Source organism: Pseudorasbora parva, chromosome 20 (genome assembly GCF_024679245.1).
Source record: "Pseudorasbora parva isolate DD20220531a chromosome 20, ASM2467924v1, whole genome shotgun sequence".
In the NCBI taxonomy this organism is placed as follows: Eukaryota; Metazoa; Chordata; class Actinopteri; order Cypriniformes; family Gobionidae; genus Pseudorasbora; species Pseudorasbora parva.
In genome coordinates, this window is record NC_090191.1 from 27,591,173 (window position 1) to 27,611,970 (window position 20,798).

Here is a 20,798-nt window from a genome sequence, read left to right on the forward strand (position 1 = left end):
AAATGTTTTTTGTTTGTATATTTTATATATATATATATATATATATATATATATATATATATATATATATATATATATATATATATATATATATATATATATATGGCACATTTAAGAGGTTTCAATAGTTGTTTTTTGTTGTATACTACTTTAACCGTGGGCGCAGAAAGACATGATCGGCATCTAGTGGATTTTCAAACCATTGAAGTCATTCGCAAATGCGCTTTAATGCACTGTCTGCGCTGTCATAAAATTGTGCTGCTCCAATTTCAATAAACTCAAACTTTTAAGGCAACCAAGTTACTTACTTTTTTAAGTTAAACCAACAAAAAAATGTACAGTGTTGTAAAGTTACTTATAGTTAGTGGCAGTCTAAAGTGGACCATTAAAATAGTGTTACCAAAATAATAATAATAATAATATATAATAATAAATGATTGTGTGAATGAATAGAATGTCTGTTTTATCTGGATACAGATTTCATATATCTTGAGTGCCGTAGGAATTATGAACGAACACACTTCTGTCATATTCAAACTCTCGCTCTCTCTGATGTTCTTTCCGTCCAAAGGGTCAGACAGTGTTCCGTGTCAATCAATCACAGTCAACTTGCCGCCACCCACCTTTGGACAATTACAATATTTATGAGTGCCCATTTCATGTGCTCTCTCCCCTTTTCAATCTCATTCCTGCTCTCCCTCTTCATCTCTTTGCATTCTTTTTCTCATTTTTCCCCCCCTTTCGCAGGGTTTATTTTAATGAAAAGCACGGAACACAATCATTCAGGCATTTGCCGGTGTAATTCCTACAGCACAATGATTTGAATGACTATAAGCAGACGGAGGAAAAGTGCTGACAGCTCCGAGAATAAATACATTTCTAAAATACAGGGCCAAAAGCTCCATCCCCCAATAACCCCTGTTCCATATACTCATAATAAATCACCTTAATTGATTGAAAAATAAAATGTTCATTGCATTGACCTTTAAGAAGGAGGGGGCTAAAGATGGTTTAAGAAACCAGAATGGTAACTGAAGCAGTGATGTTTCCATCTTCCATCTAATCAAATGCCTCTGTTGATGCCTCTCTGACGTCCCCTGCACACACACACACACACACACACACACTTGCATCCCTATTACTACATTATGACATGAGCGACACACCACCCACAGCCACACAAACTACAGGCGGAAGTCAATTATTAGGTTTTATAGCACGTCTTGGCGGAATGACTTATTCATGGAGTCCTTGTCAGATGAAAATTATACACCCTTTCAATCACCTTCTCTCAAGGGTGTTCTGATAGTGGCAACACAAAAGGAAACTTTCTTTCACATACAGACAGGAGCAAAAATGATGTTTTGGAATGTATGGAGACATTTTAGATTTTTACTGGATGCAATAAATGAATTAAACATGGAATCTGCAAGCCGCTGTCATGAATGCATTATTAAACCAATTAAATGTTAATATGTGAATGCAGAATGAAATATAATACGATTCATATGCATGTAGATCAGCACACCATATGGCAAGTGAATAAAAGAAGATTCTCTGCACCCATGCGGATAATATAGTATGCAAAAAGCAGTGACTCAAATGAGTCATATCTCCAAATATGCATTATTCATAAATTAGTAGGTGACTAATACTGATCAATTTGCTGTACAGTAGGTACTTTATATGTCAATGTGTAATAAAGTGACAAATAATAACACTATTTAGGTTTTTGCAAATGTTCTGATACTGATCCTAATGGAAAGTGTTTAAAGAGATAGTTCACCCAAAAATGAAAATTCTGTCATCATTTACTCACCCTTCCAAATGTTGTTGTGAGTTTCTTTGTTCTGCTGAACACAAAAGAATATATTTTGAAGCATGTTTATGACAAAGCAGATAAAACAACCATTCACTACCATAGTATTTTTCCCCCTACTATTTTTCCCCTGGTAGTGAATGATCTGCTTGGTTACAAACATTCTTCAAAATATCTTCTTTTATGTTCAGCAGAACAAAGAAACTCATACAGGTTTGGAACAACGTTTAGGGTGAGTAAATTATGACAGAATTTTCATTTTTGGGTGAACTATCCCTTTAAGTGGCATACTGTTGCTATGGTTAACTACTCAGGCAAACGTGATTTCTGTTCTATTTGGTCTATTTGGTGGCAGGTGAAAAGTTTGAAAACACAATCGAAATGTTCCTTTTTGATAAGTAGAATTAAGAGTTTAATGTAGTTTGTAATTGCTTTGAAATTCTTTGGAAGGGAAAATTATTTTATTAGGTGCTGTCAGATGTCTCAAACCCCCATAATAGTTGTCACTCTCCGGCAAGAGAGTCAGAGTGGGTTTGAGCTCGGCTCTGAGTTAAGAGTGTTGCAGACTCATGGGACGTGCACACATTTCACGGGTTACAACTCCAGCCGTTCCAGACTCTGTCCGGATCGATTCACAAGCTCTCTCTCATTCTCCTTTCTCCTCTTTGTTCCCTTCATTCGCGTTCTTCCCTCTGTCCTATGAGATTTCACACCAGTGTCTGTAGTGATGCATTTGATTGGAGTACACACCTCTTCTGCTCCCCGACACAGCTATGGGCCCTTGTGTGTGTTACAGACAAAGACATGTCAAGAAATGACTGTACATCATCCTTGTTCTTATCCTACCGAAGACTGCATGAAGTTCAATATCACAGAGTCCCTTTACATGTGTCATCATATTCACAGCTTATTGGGAAAATCTGGGTCATGTTTCACCAAATGTAGTTTATTAATATATATTTAATGATGAAAAAAAATTGAGAAAAGGTCTCTGGGTCACATTTACTGAAAAAAACGAGTATGAGGAACCATAATGGGCTATCCTAATGCAGAGAGAGAGAGAGAGAAAGAGAGAGAGAGAGAGAGAGAGAGAGAGAGAGAGAGAGAGAGAGAGAGAGAGAGAGAGAGAGAGAGAGAGAGCGAGAGAGAGAGAGAGAGAGAGAGAGAGAGATTTTGTATATATATATATATATATATATATATATATATATATATATATATATATATATATATATATATATATATATATATATATATATATATTGTTTTGACAGTCCTCTTCCACATTAAGTAGTGTGGAGGCTGGGAGAACCGGCAGAAAGAGACTGAAATAATACAGAAAGAAAGAGAGAGGGAGAAAGAGTCTTTTTAATCTGGATTTGCATAAACAAACAACCCTTTCTGGCACAAAAAGAAAGATTACAGCCTCAAATGATTCCTCTTTGTCTCACATCACGAGTTCAAGAAAAAAATGGCATTATCCTCTAACAAACATATGTACTTTTGTAACGCTGTTTATGCATGTGCTTGTGTGTGAATAGTGTAAGCTATAGACGAATCTCCATAGATCAGTCTGTGTATGAAACAAGAAGAAACGCTTTAATGAATCTCATTCCTAAATCTATCCTAAATTGTTTACATAAAAATCACTGGACAAAGAGTGTATTGCAACACTCCGTTGAACAATTACAAACTTCCCACTATTGTAAATAAATAAAATGTACCTGTAAATGTGCATGTGAATTAATTTGTGTTGCAATGGAAGAAAAAAAATGAATTAAGTACCGCTAACAGCAACAAAAAGTTCAATAGAGGAAGCTCAGGAAGTAAAAATCCCATTGAAAATCTCCAAAGAAAACGTATGTATTATGTAACTCCATGGATCGGACTTGTTTGTTTTGGAACACCCCACAGATGCTTGACTGGATTGAGATCTCTAACACCTCAAACTCGTTGTTGTGCTCCTCAAAACATTCCTGAACCATTTTTGCTTTGTGGCAGGGCGCATTATCCTGCTGAAAAAGGCCACAGCCACCAGGGAATTCCGTTTCCATGAAAGGGTGTACATGGTCTGCAGGTAGGTGGTACATGTCAAAGTAACATCCTCATGGATGGCAGGACCCAAGGTTAAAACATTCCTCAAAGCATCACACTGCCTCCGCCGGCTTGCCGTCTACCAGTGCATCCTGGTGCCATGTGTTCCGTAAGCGACGCACACATACCCAACCATCCACGTCATGTAAAAGAAAACGAAATTCAACAGACCAGGCCACCTTCTTCCATTGCTCTGTGGTGCAGTTCTGATGCTCATGTGCCCACTTGTTGGTGCTTTCGGTGGTGGACAGGGGTCAGCATGGGCACCCAAACTGGTCTGTGGTTATGCAGCCTCTTATGCAACAAACTGTGATGCACTGTGTATCCTGACACCTTTCTATCAGAACCAGCACTAACTTCATGAGCAATATGAGCTACAGTAGCTCGTCTGTTTGATCGGACCACACAGGCCTTCGCTTCCCACACGTGCATCAATGAGCCTTGGCCGCCCATGACCCTGTTGTCAGTTCACTACTGTTATTTCCTTGGACCACTTTTGATAGATACTGATCACTGCAGACCGGGAACATCCCACAAGAGCTGCAGTTTTGGAGATGCTCTGCCATAACAATTTGGCCCTTGTCAAACTCACTCAAATCCTTAAGCTTGCCCATTTTTCCTGCTTCTAACACATCAACTTTGAGGACAAAATGTTCACTTGCTGGCTAATATATCCCACCCACAAACAGCTGCCGTGGAGATAATCAGAGTTATTTACTTCACCTGTCAATGTTATAATATCATGCCTGATCAGTGTATAAATCTTGAATTCTGATGTTGTTAATGGTATGCTAAGCTGTCAGCCAGTGTAATTTCAACTTAATTAAGAATTGAATATGAATTGGCACCCTAAAGCAAGATTCACCAATCAGAGAAGTCACAGTTGCCATAGAAACGGGTTGTGGTGAGTTTTGCAGCTTTTGTATTATTGTATGTTGCAGAAATAGCACATTAAAGAAAGTGATTTTTTTTATGAGGAAGTACATAAAAAAACAGATTGATCTTAATACATAATTTGCAATAGAATGAATAATTTTATTTCCTCACAAGTACATCGTTTTGTAGCTTTGTCGATATTGCACAATATTGTGATTCATCATTTGGTTTGACTCATTGCTTAGAATTCTTTATTAAAGACTTTTAAATGCCTTTGAGGAAATTGAAGTAGAAAAATACATCTGGCATTAGTGGGCAGTCACTGTTGTGCTGTATTGTCGTGAGAAAAGAAACTAATCATTGATTCAAACAAAAAGCTGTGAACAATTTCACATCAAAAACATGGTGAATTACAACAATCCCTCTGGACACACAGGAATAGCTTTTAGTAATTAGCACTGAACCCCGCCTGGCCTTTGAGTAACCCATGGTTCTCCTATTTGTCAATCATTTTCTGAACAAATATAGTGACATAGGTGCCTGAAACATAAATGGGCCACACACACACAAAAAAATCTTCGGGGATTCTGAGAGTGAAAAAGTCCTCAGCACAAGCGAGCGCGCGTGTGTGTGTGTGTGTGTGTGTGTGTGTGTGTGTGTGTGTGTGTGTGTGTGTGTGTGCGCGTATACGAAAGAAGACTAAATGAGGGACACCCTCTAACACACATCCACTCACTCTCAGATTAAATAGTGTCTATGATTCCACGGTATCAACACTATAGATGGTTTTTAACAACCAGCATTCAAGGGTCAGAGGTCATCAAACTGTTTTGGCACTGCAGCATGATAAGTGGGCTACCACTTCATAACAGGACTCTCTCACACAGTATGCGTAGCTGTATTGCTGACAGCAGGAATGGGTCAGTAATTGCATACCTGCCTCTATATCAGGTACTGAAGCCTAAAATCCAGTAAGGTTGAATCTTATCTTTTTTTTTTCCTGTGAGAGAGAGATGGGCAGAAAGAAAAATAAAAAACTAGCAGCCTTCTCTCGGGAGCCTCTAGCATGTAAATGTGTCAGTGGAGTGGAGAGACCATGTTTTTCATATGTGTGGTTTGCACAAAAAAAAATACAACAGCAGTAGGTCTGTAAAATGAATAAAATGTCGTTTGAACAATGATAATCAAGATAAAATTATCATTGTGCCGCATGCCGTTCCTTTCCTATAAAGCGGTGTGCATTTTCCCCTCCTTAAAAGCCTAAAGTTAATGTACAAATCAGTCAAATCATGTTACATAACTGTCGTTAAATGCAGTCAACTGCGGGACATGCGACATGCTTATTCAACCCTTATCCTTCGCTCGTACTTTGTAACAAAGCCTTCTGTTGCGCCTCAGAGAGCTTATTTAATTTCATTTTGATAATTAAAAAAAATAAAAAAATAAAATCAATTTTTATTTTATTTTTGGAGATGTTTTTTATTTATTTTTTATTTACCTTTAAATTTTGAGCATTCCTCGCATTCCATTTATTCAAATTGACCCGCACAAATTTTCTCGAATCCAGTAAAAAAAATGGAGTGCAACCACTCCAATGAACTGTTTTGGGTCAAATTGGAAGTGTGTGCACTGCGAGACGTAATGAAATACTGACGTATAAATGAAGTATACACAGATGCGCACCTAATTGGTCAAATATACACAAACATATGTCAATGTCCATTTTAGCAAGTAGTTACATAAGACAGTCAGTTATGTCTAAGTAAATAAACAGCTTAGAGTTTTAACAGTAGCTTTAATATGAATCAGTAATCAATGCATATTTAATTCATACAGTGAAAACTATGCAGTATTTTAAAGTTTAACTCTGGTTTAATGACTGGTAATCAACTGTTTGTTCAATGCAATACTGCATTTTGAATTGTGCAAATAGAAAAGTCAATTTTTTTCACCAGTCTGTATTTTCGATACAACTCAAAATTGGGAAGATCCTGATTCAGAACGTGATTTGTAAGATTGTGATATGAAATTTTGAGAAGATCGCCCACCCATACTACCAACACTACAAATATTTGTCTAAACTTTGTAATATACTTTAATTAAAAATTCTCATTAGTATTGTAAGAAAACACTAATTTTACCTAGTAAAAAACAGCTCTTTTTTCCGCAAGCCATTTAAGTCCATGTGACTTTAAATGATATTATTACACGGCTCTGTGAAATACTTGATTCTGATTGGTCAATCGCGCATTCCAGCGGTATGTTATTTCCAGATAACAACCGCTCATCCGGGTACTACAACTTATCTTGACCGGTACTACTATCTTGTGGCTGTTAAATCCTTAAACAACCATGGCTACAATGGAAGACTTCAAGGCAGGTTTCCTTTATAAAGTTTTAAATATGGATATTTTTCTTACACAAACGCATCGATTCGAATCAGAAGGCTCTATTAACCCATCGGAGCCGTGTGGAGCACGTTATTTGACGGACTGCTGCTGCATTTTTTATGGACTTCAAAAACTACTGCAGGGATTAACGTTAGCCTGGACTTTTTAAATATAACTCCGATTGTATTTGTCTGAAAGAAGAATGTCATACACCTATAATGACTTGAGGGTGAGTAAATCATAGGTTTGGTTTCATTTTTGGGTGAACTAACCCTTTCAGCATTCATTTTCAACATTTAGCAGCAATAGATAAAGGCTTAAAGCAGTTTGGAACTGTTTTTCTTCGTGGAAGCTTTGTGTAAGAGCTTATAAAATATTTAATCTCAAGACAATATTTTGTGTCTTATTTATTTGAGACTAGTAGCCGTGTAATAAGCGGGATAATGTACACCCAGCCGGTTGTTATCGCAGAATAAACCCCCCGCTTCGTGTCAGGGTCCTGATCACTCTGTCGGGGGATTATGAACAATATTGTGAATGTCATTGTGAAAGCATGCCGTAATGTAACTTACCCTGTAAAATTTAGCCACATTCATCAGGAAGCGTGCAAGCGTTTTGCAAAGATTAATATAAAGGTTAATAAAACGTTACACACTTTTTCTGGAGGTGCGGGAAGAACACAAACAGTTGGTACTGATCCTTTGTTCAGGAGCAGCTTCTTAACCTGCTTTATACTGACCCTCGTTTATAAAGCTGTCTGTTGAGGAATGATTTGCGCAAACATGAAAACATTGACGTTGTTCGGGGAATATTCCCTTCAAAAACAAAACTCAGCCACTGCGTCTTCAGCGGTTCAGATTTAGGAACATCAAAATGACTGCTGTGTTCGTTATTACACCCAAGAACAGAACACCACAATCGCTTAGACGCCATTCTGCTCCAGCGAATCAACAATGGCAGACTGTGATGATGACAGAGCTCGCTCAGGGCGGGTCTGTGTTTTAACACTGCTGTCAGTTAACAATGGTGGGAGAGGCGTCCGACCGTGTGACGTCAGGCGGCTCGATTTGAGACAGGGGAAAACATATAAGGAGATTTTTAAAAACACAGGATGGATTTTTATCATAATAGGATGATTGTGTACAGGCACTGCCGACACATATGTCCATACAAATAACTTGTAAAAATGCATGTACTATTATATGACACCTTTAACTCCACATCAGCTACATAAATTCATCAACTAACCATTCAAGGAACATCTTGTTGCATTCTCTGTTGTCACTTCTTCTTGAGTCTCTTCATCTTTGTCCAACTCCAGTTTGAAGATAAAAGGCTAAACAGTTTCATTGTCTGTCTGCATAAGATAATCAGAGCTGCTAACTGGAGTTCTTGATGCTCTGCCCTGTGAGCAGCAGCTCATTTCCATTTAAAGGGACACACAAAAGCAGCACGTTTTTGAACCCCCTTAAAAAAAGTGATTATTTTAACATGCTATTAAACTTTATCTGTGGGCTATTTTGAGCTAAAACTTTACATACACACTCTGGGGACATCAGAGACTCATTCTATATAAAAAGTGAGCTCTCCAAACAAAGGTTGTTTCAAAAGTATTCAGAAACACTACTGCCTTTTAAAAACTAAAATAACTGGCCAGTTTGTATGTAAAATATATGATTCCATTAAAAAACCTATATATTTAAAAAAATCCTTTCGATATGTATACATATAATATATATATATATATATATATATATATATATATATATATATATATATATATATATAATTATAATAATAATATTAATATTAATATTATAATAATTAATTATAATTATTATTATTATTATTAATTATAATAATATTTTGACATTTATAACATAACATTGTTACATACTGTATCATATAATAGATACATGCAGATTTGGTTATTATTTAAATAAGTTAAATTAAATTAAATAAAATAAAGTTTTCAGACTCCCTAGAACCATCTTCAATCCCTAAATATTCAATCATTAGCTTAGAATCATGATAAAGTGAAACGTGCGTCTCCTGTGCTACTCGTGTGACACATGAGTCTATGAGGAGTGTTTCTAATAAGCAGATCCATAACTGTGTTGATTTTCGGAGATAATCTACTGCATGAATTTAAATCGTAAATGTGTTAAAGCTGAGAATGCTATACTGTTATAGATGGCTGAAAGCATGGTTAAAGTGGCCATGTTAAAGGGATACTCCACCGCTTTTTCATATTAAACTATTCCCTTAACAAATCCGAGTTGATACATACCTCTCTCGTCTCAGTGCGTGCACTTAATCGCTCTGACGCGCGGTGACATTCTGATAGCATTTAGCTTAGCCCACTAAGCCCAGTTCATTCATTAGGTACCAAACAGAGATCAAGTTAGACACGACTAAACACCTCCACATTTTCCTCATTTAAATACAGTTACACGAATAGTTGAACGACCAAGTATGGTGACACAAAACAAAACGTGGAGCTTTTCTAAGTGGATTTAAAAGGATAACTAAATTGTATGGTGGAATAGCACTTCTGAGAGTACTTCGACTCAGCGCAGTAAAAAGTCACAGCCAAAAAATCCTCTCCTCCTATTGACGGAAATGAGAGAGTGAGGTTTTAGTTAAGGGAATAACAGTTTATTATGAAAAAGCAGTGGAGTATCCTTTTAATAAATCAACCAACACCCAATTGTGAAGAGATTTCTTGGAGATTTCTGGGAAGTTTTTGTCAATGAGTCACTTGTGAGGTCCCATTTCAGTTCGTTTTCAGCCTAAGAAGTCAGATGTCAATGTAGGCAGAAGCTCACCAGGTTTTGGAATACAGTTTGTGTACTATTTTAAAAATGGATTTATGAAAATAGAGAAACAGAATCTTCAGGAAGACAGAGAAATTTGTTTAAAGTAGACACTGGCTGTCCTTTTGTCGTAAAAAGCACTTTAACCCGATCTCCATTAAGCTCTGAAAAGCTGGTTTATCTGAATCCAAGAGGAACTCCTTAAAGCACAAGGAGGAGAGAAAGTGAGGGAGAAAACAGCACAATAACCCAGCAGTGTTTGCCCCTGAAATAAAGCCTCATCGATCCCTGTGTGCTGTAATTGGCAGTGAAGGTTTGTCCTCTGCTTTGCTGGAGTTATGGACGAGCTTTGTGAATAGAGCCTTGTGTGCGTGTGTATACATCCGCAGAGAGATGCAGAGCCTACGGTGCCCTTCAAAGAGTCACAAGAGGTGAGGAGATAGTCCCTCAACAGATTTTAGGCAGACTAAACTCAAGCTCAGCTCTGATTAACCAACTACATAAAGGACGAAATAAAGAGAAGGACAGAAAGAGGTGCAGAACTCTGAAAAGGTCTGGAATACAAAACAGGACGCAAGTGTTTGGTACATGTGCGCGCGCACACAACTTGTTGAGCGGGTTGTGTAAACAACAGCGGGTCATTACTGCTACCCTCTGTCTTTGTCTCCTGGTGTCTTGAAGCAAAGAAAATCTCTCTTTCTCTCTAACCCCACATGCATAGTTCTCATCTTCTTCAAGGTGCCTTGACAGTGAAATCTTGACAGTGGGTTGGTTGGGTGACTCAGCTCTCCTCTCACAATGACAACTGTCTGAAAGAGATGCTGGCGCTAGAAAAGGTTTCACTTCAGCTCACAAGGAGGTAGACATGCGAGTGTGTGGCCGTACAAGCAATTACAGTTTTTTTCAAAGGTTCTAAGGTAAAATCTTCTCAAATGGATAGTAAGGGGGTGTTCACACAAGGCTGGGTAAAATCCTTATTTAATCTCAATATGGATGCTTAAAATCCCAAGAAATCCCAAGATTGAGCTTTTACTCAATGTATTTCCTTAACTGCTGAATCTTCACCACTGCAGTAATATAAGCTGTACCATGGTTCTTTCTGTAAGCAAAACATTATAACTGATAAATGCCCAAATAAATCTTGATCAAACCAGAATCGAAATCTAATCAAGAGCTTGTTGAACCTCCAATACGTATGATATTTAATGCACACTCAATACGAATTTACATTTTTGTTTCAAGTTTCAACTGAATTCATCTGATTGTTTTTTTGTTTGCACCTAGCATTGATCTGCTGCTTTGCGTGCCAAGTATTTTTAACTTCACATATCGTCTTAAAAAATAGCACAGCTTGAACATCCTGTGTGAAATGGAATCTCATAAGGGACTAATTAAGAGCACTCTTTATAGGCAGCGAAAACTAATGTGATGCATCAAGCATAGAAGTCCATAGCATATTTAATATCCAGCAAAATAGTCAAGGGACGTCCAAAACTGCTTGCTTTCTGAGTAGGTACAACATTTTACAAGGAATTCAATTGCTACTGTTAAAAGTATGTTCTGTATGAATGTATGAAGTGTAGTATGAATATAATCCGGACATAGTACATCTTATGTTGTCATTGTCAAGTGACTTACATCAGTTTGCATCACTTCACTGCCATTCACAACATTCACAACTAAAGTATACGCACTTTAGAATCTCAGTAGTAGGTCATCCAGGTACTTTTTCCCTACTGTTTTATGAATACTGCGAGTTTTACTAATTTCAGAGTAATATGCGAGACATATTACTAATTTCATATTCTGTTGTTGCCTACTATATATATTAGAAAGCCTATTCAGACACAGTTAATCTTCTTAAATTGAACTTGTCACATTGCATCCTGGGATAAAATTTGTCCAAGGCACAATGCCTAAGATGACATAAAAAAGGTGGGCACCTCAGCTTTGAGAGTTGCCACGCATTCACACACACTGTGCTGTGACAGAAGAGAAATGTATTGAGTAATGAATGTCCAGAAGGCTATCTAGTGCCTCTTCCTGATGGATCTCTCTTAAAACACACACAGAGAGATACAGATGACCCGAAGCCTCTGGGTCACTTTATCAACACTGAGTGTCTGTTATGGATCAGAAATTTCAATCAATCACTTGGAGACGCTAAAACCATGTTGAGCGCAATAAAACGCTGCAAAAAGTTTTTTAAAATGGAAACGGTGATGCGTTGAACATGCTGTTCTGATGACGCAAGAGTTGCAACAAAGCCTGCAGAAACTGAAGCCTCCGCGCCTCGATCGCCCCCAGGTGACCGCTCCCAGTATGTTTTCTAATGGACGCGAGGCAAATTAAAATCAAATTACACTTCAAATATTTTTTTCCCCAAAGTTAGTTTATGTCATTGAAGACAGTTATCATCAAGATGATTTCATTTTAGGTGTTCGTTTTTTAAATAAGTTTAGTTTTAGTAAATTATTGGATGCTATAAAAACGGGTTGTGTGACGTCGTGATTGAAAGCTGAGATTGACGTCCTCTCTGAGTGAAGTTGTCACTGAGGCACTAACAGACTTTTTTCTAGATTTTTGAGAGCAGATTGGAGCTTTAGCTTTAATTTCTACATTCCCATACTGTTTATTTTACACCAACATAATTAATTGTTTTGCATCTGTGAGAGTGTGGGCGGGCTTTTGATATCGCGGCTGTACTTCCTGCTCCTATATTTTTTCTATACGGCCTTTTACGGCAGCTGAGAAGGCCATTCTATGTGTTCTTTTTGAAGAATTTTCAGAGCCTGATGAAACTGGTATAATACGTGTTTAATACTGCAAAATATGCTCAATGTTACAGTCACTGCCCTTGCCATCCAGAATAAAAGAGAACATCCCAATCGAGTGAAGGGATTTGTAGAAATTGTGGTTCCTACTTATTGTGATCCAACATTTGCCTTGCATTTCAGGATGAAAAGACAAACACTTCAGGTGAAGGATAATCCACTTTCTTACCTCCGAGACTGTGTTAAGAACTATATGACCTTATTATTTTTATTGTGAGTATTAGGCTTATCATTTTTGCTAAAAAAAAAAAAAAACTATTGTGCTATGATATTGTAATATTTACAATTACATAATCAGAGTATAGAAAAGTTAAATACAGGCCTTGAATACAACACCTGACAGCTCTCTCCAACTCTCTCATTTTTTCAAACTGTTTTTCTCTCTTTCAGACTAACTCGCTTCCTCTTTCTCTGAAAATCCAAATCCTCCACTCTCTGGGCTGAATGACTGGACAGCTTCTACAGAGAGAGAGAGAGAAGCAGCATGATTTGCAATAGGATTACAGTGGTGATGTTGTCTGACTCTCTTTGGCAGCAGTAGGGAGGTATTTTCACTGCTCCTTGTGAGAATGAAATGGACTTTGAGAGCTACAGGTGTCATAATCTGGTTAATCAATGCTAAGCACTCACACCTATTGCAATATAAGAAAACATTTAAACATTTATTAAAAAACAAACATTCTGAACAATGAATTATAATGATTAATTTATCAAAAGAATTGCAAAGAATTGAGTATTTGTTGTAAATGTGTTGTAAAAAGAAAAATGCATTCATTTATGTTTAGGTCGGAGGCATAATTACAGTATTTGTGTACTTTTTTCTCAATTATTTTATTAATTGCACTATACTTACACTAATGTTACAGAGTTTGGGATCAGTGAAATTTTTTCATAGTTTCTTGTGCTCTTGTGTATACACACACACACATACACACACACACACAGACACTGAACAAAATTATAAACGCAACACTTGGCTTTGCCCCCATTTTTAATGAGCTGAACTCTATAGACTATAGAAATAGACTTTTTCTATGGAGACAAAAGGCATATTTCTCTCAATTGTTCACAAATCTGTCTAAATCTGTGTAAGTGAGCACTTCTCCTTTGCCGAAATAATCCATCCACCTCACAGGTGTGGCATATCAAGACGCTGATTAGACAGCATGATTATTGTACAGGTGTGCCTTAGGCTGGCCACAATAAAGGCCACTCTAAAATGTGCAGTCACCAGTCAGTATCTGGAGTGACCACCATGTGCCTCATGCATATGGTTGATCAGGTTGTTGATTGTGGCCTGTGAATTGTTGGTCCACTCCTCTTCAAAGGCTGTGCGAAATTGCTGGATATTGGCAGGAACTGGAACACACTGCTGTATTTGCCGTTCCAGAGCATCCCAAATTTGCTCAATGGGTGTTCGGTGAGTATGCTGGCTATGCAAGAACTGGGATGTTTTCAGCTTCCAGGAACTGTGTACAGATCCTTGCAACATTGGTCTGTGCATTATCATGCTGCAACATGAGGTGATGGTGGTGGATGAATGCCACAACAATGGGCCTCAGGATCACGTCACGGTATCTTTGTGCATTCAAAATGACATCAATAAAATTAACCTGTGTTCGTTGTCCAGAACATATGCCTGCCCATACCATAACGCCGCCACCATGGACCACTAGATCCACAACGTTGACATATTTGATGTTTAATATACAATTATTTAGGGATTTTGGAACAGTGGTATTTCCACTGTGGGTGGGGCTACCTGACCTACCAACACTAAAAAGACATTTAAAACCCAGTTTACAGGAGACATTGTTCAGTCTACCCACTAACAGAGCCCTTTCAGAGTGCATGCATATGCGTGGGTGGGTCTGTGTGCATCCAAGTGAGTGAAATAACCACTTGAGACTGTAAGACGAATTAGAGTCATATGAAACACAGTCAAAGACATATAAATATATGTCTGCCCAGATGTGATGTAATTAGCATCACTGATCTATGGCAGACGGGACGGTGTGGTTTAGTATTAAGCGTCTCATAAAGGACTGGCTCCTCTGTGGGCTACAGTTAGAGCTCAGCTAACATGGCAGAGACAAATGCATCTAATTACATTCAGAGGCCTGGACTCATAAAGCCCATCTGAACTGAGACCAGCTCTGGGGTGGATAGGCAATCATTCGAGACCACAGCCCAACCTGCTATCAATCACATTAGATCAATGGAAAGATGCAGTTACCGGGGCAGGTCAGCAAGATTAGAACTTACTTACGGATTTCTTACGTATATGACACCCAATTGAGCCAGCAAGTGGCATAATTGATTGGAACTACAACTTTAAGCTGGCTCATTTGATGCTTGAATGCTTTAGAATGGTTGGGTTTTTTATCATGAATGATAACAGATAAGATTAAAGACCTATCATGATGATCATCAAACAATTTTGGTAAATAATCCAAATTGTCGAAAAAAGAACTTGCAATGTAAACATTAGTGTACTAGAAATGTTTTAGAAAAAAACTTAAATGTAGGAAGAATTTTTATTTCAATTAACCTGCTTTAGATGCTTGAGGTGAGAGAGCCAAATACTGGTAAACTAAATAGCTTTACTAACAGGTTTATTAGAGTTTTTACCTCTTTTAGGTTTAAATTAATAAACTTTTATTCAAAATTTTTGACAATTTCAACAAAAACAAAAGTCAATGAAATGCTAACTAAAATTATATGCTATTTCAGTCACATGAATGCATATGACACAAAAGGTATATTGTAAATTTTCATAAAAATAAAAAACCTGTACAATAGGAACACTGCTGAATATACACTATGGGCCAGATTTACTAAACAGGGCTAATCAGTGCTCAATGGACAGTTCTGCACATGATCTGCTGACAATACGCAAATTAGTGAAGACAGGATCATTTCCATAATAACCAATGCAATCTACCCATTAGTGTCTGTTTTAAGACATGCTTTTTTTGGCAGTAAATAATGGTACAAACACCAGTAAATTGAGAGTGCAAACCTCTGTAAATCACCTTGCATGATTAATTTAAATAAACAACTTCAACAAATACCAGCCGCAAAAAAAAAATGTCCGAACCTTTTCAGTGCTAATTTATTACTGTGTGTCTTTAGTAAATCCTGACAGTAGGTCTTTAATGCCAAAAGAGGGTTTGCGCTGACGCAAGCTATTAGTAAATCTGACCCTTGTAATAACGATTGTTTCAGGGAAGGAAGGAGGCGGGAACTGGCGAACATTTAAACAACTAATCAAATAATAAACAAAACAAAAGTAATGCGGGCAGCCACTGGTGTTGCTCTCCTTATATGCCTCCGATCTCCCTCATGAGAGGACTCGAGAGTTCGCTCTTTAGCAATCACGTCCCCGGTCTCGCTCGCTCCCATGTCTCTCGCTCATTTACCTCGTCACCACCCTATATATAGCCAAAAGTTTTGGGATGCCTGCCTGTACATGCACATGATCTTAAATGACATCCCATTCTTAATCCGGAGGGTTTAATATGGAGTTGGCACACCCTTTGCAGCTCTAACATCTTCAACTCTTCTAAGAAGGCTTTCCACAAGGTTTAAGACTGTGTTTATGGGAAGTTTTGACCATTCTTCTAGAAGGGCAATTGTGAGGTCAGGCACTGATGTTGGAAGAGAAGGCCTGGCTCGCAGTCTCTGCTCTAATTCATCCCAAAGGTGTTCAATCGGGTTGAGGTCAGGCCTTGCAGGCCAGTCAAGTTCCTCCTCCTAACCTCACTCATCCATGTCTTTATTCACCTTGCTTTGTGCACTGGTGCTTAGTCATGTTGGAACAGGAAGGGGCCATCCCCAAACTGTTCCCATAAAGTTAGGAGCATAAAATGGTCTAAAATGTCTTAGTATGCTGAAGCATTTAGAGTTCCTTTCACTGTAAATAAGGGGCCAAGCCCAACCCCTGAAAAACAACCCCACATCATAATCCCTCCTCCACCAAACTTTACACTTGGCACAATGCACACAGGCAAGTACCGTTCTCCTCGCAACCGCCAAACCCTACCCTTTTTCACAATAGTAAGGAACGGCTCAAAAGTTGAAAAATGTCTGTTTATTTTTTCATATCAGTCTAAAAATCCAGGTTCCGCACACATACTAACATACATGCACAGATATTTCCTCAAAATGGCAGTATCCATCTTTGATCTCAGGTGTGTCTGTGATGACATAAAAAGCAAGAGGCTTGTGATTCTGCCAAGCAATTCCCGACAAAAAGAAAAAGTAAAAGGTCAAAGGTGACTGGAGGGATAACAACACAGCCATAACGGAAGTGTGTGGTTCTTACAGTATGTCCAGGAGAGAGTGTGTATATGCGTGTCAGTTAATTCTTGTGTGTAACTTTATTGTGACTTGTAGACTTGCGCATTCATGTAGATTAAAGCAGAGTCAGAACAGTGTGCCTATAAGTATTTTATTGTATAACTGTTTAATTTCTCATCAAATTATATGACTAGTAAAAAAACGAATAATGTTTAGTCTTTCTTTTTCGTTCAAGGGAAGTGTCATTTTAAACACACCTAGCATACAGAATAGGTCATTAGAAAGAGAGTGAGCTCACAGGGGGTGGGTGAATAATTCTCTCTGAAGCTTTATACATTTATCTGGGAGACATGAAATAGTTGTGCTACTATCTGCCTGTGGAGGTGCACTGCACTGATTATTCTCCAACTCTCTCTGTCTCTCTTTTTCTCTGTCCTACCTCAACTTGCTGCTCTTGTTTATGTTAAAGCATTAAAGCGGCACCCCAGGCAAAGGCATATAGCTCTTGCCAAGCTATGTTTGCATTTTAATTCATCTGATCAGGTACCCAAGGGTTGAGAGAGAGAGAAAGGACATTATTACTCCTGAGTTGTGTTTGCCAGTGGCCTTTCTGTCCTCATTATGGCAGCTCATGGTCACTATCTGCTGTCAGGTCACATTGGCGGTATGGTGGCCTCTGATTTCCATGGATTTTGATCTGAACGGTGGGTGGTGGCCTAAGATGGACAGCATCTTTTGATCTGTCCACTCACTGTAGCTCTGTTTTGCCCAAAAGAGGTGCTGGCACTTTATAATGCCATATACATAGTGTGCTACTTGTATGTAACTAAAGCAGCAGGACCGATATGAACATTCATTTTAATCAGTTTGTTACTGAGTAAGATTAGAGGAAAAGACCATATAAACCATAGCAAAAAGATCCTAAGAAGTCTGGATCCTTGAAATCTTTGTACTTGCATATCAACATGCTTTATTTCAAATTTTATGGATAGAGTTGGAAACTGATTATAATGAACAAATATTCAACTGTTTGTTCTTACACATCTGAGAGATTTTAATTGCCTGAGTGATGGTCAAAAAACACGTAAAATATACTCATTACTGTCGTGAGTAATCTGGTCTATGTGCATTGTCATTGCATTATTCAGCAGGGGAAATGAGCTTATTAGGCTAATTAAACACTAAAATATGCTGTTGTTCATTAATTATATTAGCAGTAGTAAGTGTTTGTTTTTGTAGATTAGGTGAGGTACAGCTGAATCACAGTGGTAGCCGTGCTTTAGAAATTAGTTGTACACGTACACACACAGTTGAGTTTGAGCTTTCTCTGTAATTTGAACTAAATAAACACCTGTAGTTGTAAATTATGGAAGCTTGTTTACACCATAGAATAAAACATTTTATTAAAAGATAATTGCAACTAATTATTTCACGAGTTTACATCTCCCAATTCAAACTTTTTTCTCTTTATTGCAAGTAATAAAAGTCAGAATTGCCTGATATAAAGTCAGAATTGCGAGTAATAAAGTCAGAATTGCCTGATATAAAGTCAGAATTGCATGATTTGAAGTCAGAGTTGTGATGTATAAACTTGCAATTCTGACTTTTTTTCCCAATTCTGACACAAATCTGATTATATAACGCAATTCTGACTTTACAACTCACATTTATGACTATGCAATTCTGACTTTACAACTCACATTTATGACTTTGCAATTCTGACTTTATAATTCACAATTCGGACTATATCCCCCAATTCTGACTTTATAACTCACAATTTGGACTATATCACACAACTGTGACTTTATAACTCTTAATTGTGACTATATCACGCAATTCTGACTTTATAACTCAAAATTTGGACTATATCACACAACTGTGACTTTATAACTCTTAATTGTGACTATTTCACGCAATTCTGACTTTATAACTCACAATTGTTAGCCTGACGTGGTCATTCTCAATTCTAGTCAGAATATGAGTTTGATACTGCTCCATTGGGCTTTGATTATGGGGGCGCATTTCAATCGACACAGGAAAGACCTCAATTGGATAGACCTACAACCAATCAGAGCAACAGAGTAAGTGACGAATATTGAGCGGCGCATAGCTGTCAACAGAACTCAACTGCACACATGCTAGAACTACCTGAGGAGACCCGTAATGTTCTACACAGAACCAACCCGGACCCGTCTATTATTTCAAAAGCTGGACCCGGACCCTTGCAGATCTGAGAAATGCTTAAAATGTAGTACCCGGAACCGACATGAACCCGTCTATTATTTGAAAGCTGGAACCGAACCCGGCGGGAAGACACGGACCCGATTGTCTCATATTCCACAATAAACTGCTCTTAAAAAGTAAATAAACAAGTTGCGAAAAAATATAACTTTTTGTCTCAGCCTATGATGGCCATCGTCTCCCTTGTACCTGATTGTGATGTATATTATTACTCTCTTGTTCCAAGTATGCTTAATTCTCTCATCATTTCAGCTGTAAAAGTCCACTTTATGTCACGGTGACAGATTTATGCCTTTGCAGATTTGCATTTCGACTTGAGTTAACTCGCATAAAATAACTTTTACTGTTTGCCCTTTTGGACTAATGATTGCTTGTTGGGTGCCATGGCCACTGACGTCAGCATTATTTATTTGCTATTATCTTTGTGAGCCTAGTCTGACCACCAAAACTTTAAGATTAAACGAGACGGTTCACATTATTAAAGTCATTACAGTCACTGCGGAAGCTCGGGTTGCAATAGAAACATGGCGCGCTTGAGACTGCACTCGTGCGTTAGCTGGAGCAACCTGAAATATGAGCTTATTTACGCAATTTGCGCGTCACAGAAAACATTTGTGATAGTTCACCTGAGATTTTGTTGCTAATTTTAAATATATTGTTGAGTACATTATTACCATGCACTTGCATTAAATCTGCCCGCTTTCTAAACGGCTGAGAGCACGAGCGAAAGAGAGAGAGAGAGCTTGTGTTTTTTATTTTTCTAAACCTTATTTCCCAGCTCACACTTTTCTTATCCTAATTTTACAATTTGCAAGTTACACAAAACACACAAGCCGTGCTGACTCTGATCACGACCAGGTGTTTTCCGAGTCCAATCGACTTGGGTATTATACACAATATTAAACAGACCCAGGACCTGAAGTAATAGACTGGGACCCAGGCCGAGCGGACCATTTAAAATATAGACCGAACCTGTATGGGTCCCGGGTCCACAGGTCTGAGGTGCTCCGTGAAGACCTCTACAGAAAAACATCTTTCCCATCGACAAATGCCTTGATCGCGGTCCTCTGTTCCTCTTTTAAAATGAATGCGCTGTTGATATCTTCTATAACAGACGCGATGGCTGAATCTACACATCAGTCATCATGGTTGTAAACTAATTCAACCCAAGCGCTCTTTGATGACGTGGCTGATTACTTTTCTGGTGATAATCTGTCAATCATCGCCCTGACAATGTGATTGGTCTGAACAGTTTTTTGTTCGGACATAATAACTCCTCTACTGATCGAGTCCAGACTGAACTTTCCGATCTAAAAATGTTGTGGGTGGGGCTAAGTTCGGCTGGCATCCAGGCTACACAATTGTGACTATATCACGCAATTCCAACTTTATAACTCACAATTGTGAATATATCATGCAATTCTGA

At 38.0% G+C, this 20,798-nt stretch overlaps 1 long non-coding RNA gene across 2 annotated transcripts in view; it reads right to left on the reverse strand.

Moving 5' to 3' along the window:
- Window positions 1–20,798, reverse strand: part of LOC137048643 (uncharacterized) — a 300,170-nt gene that overhangs the window by 211,997 nt on the left and 67,375 nt on the right. The gene's annotated exons all lie outside the window — the stretch shown is intronic.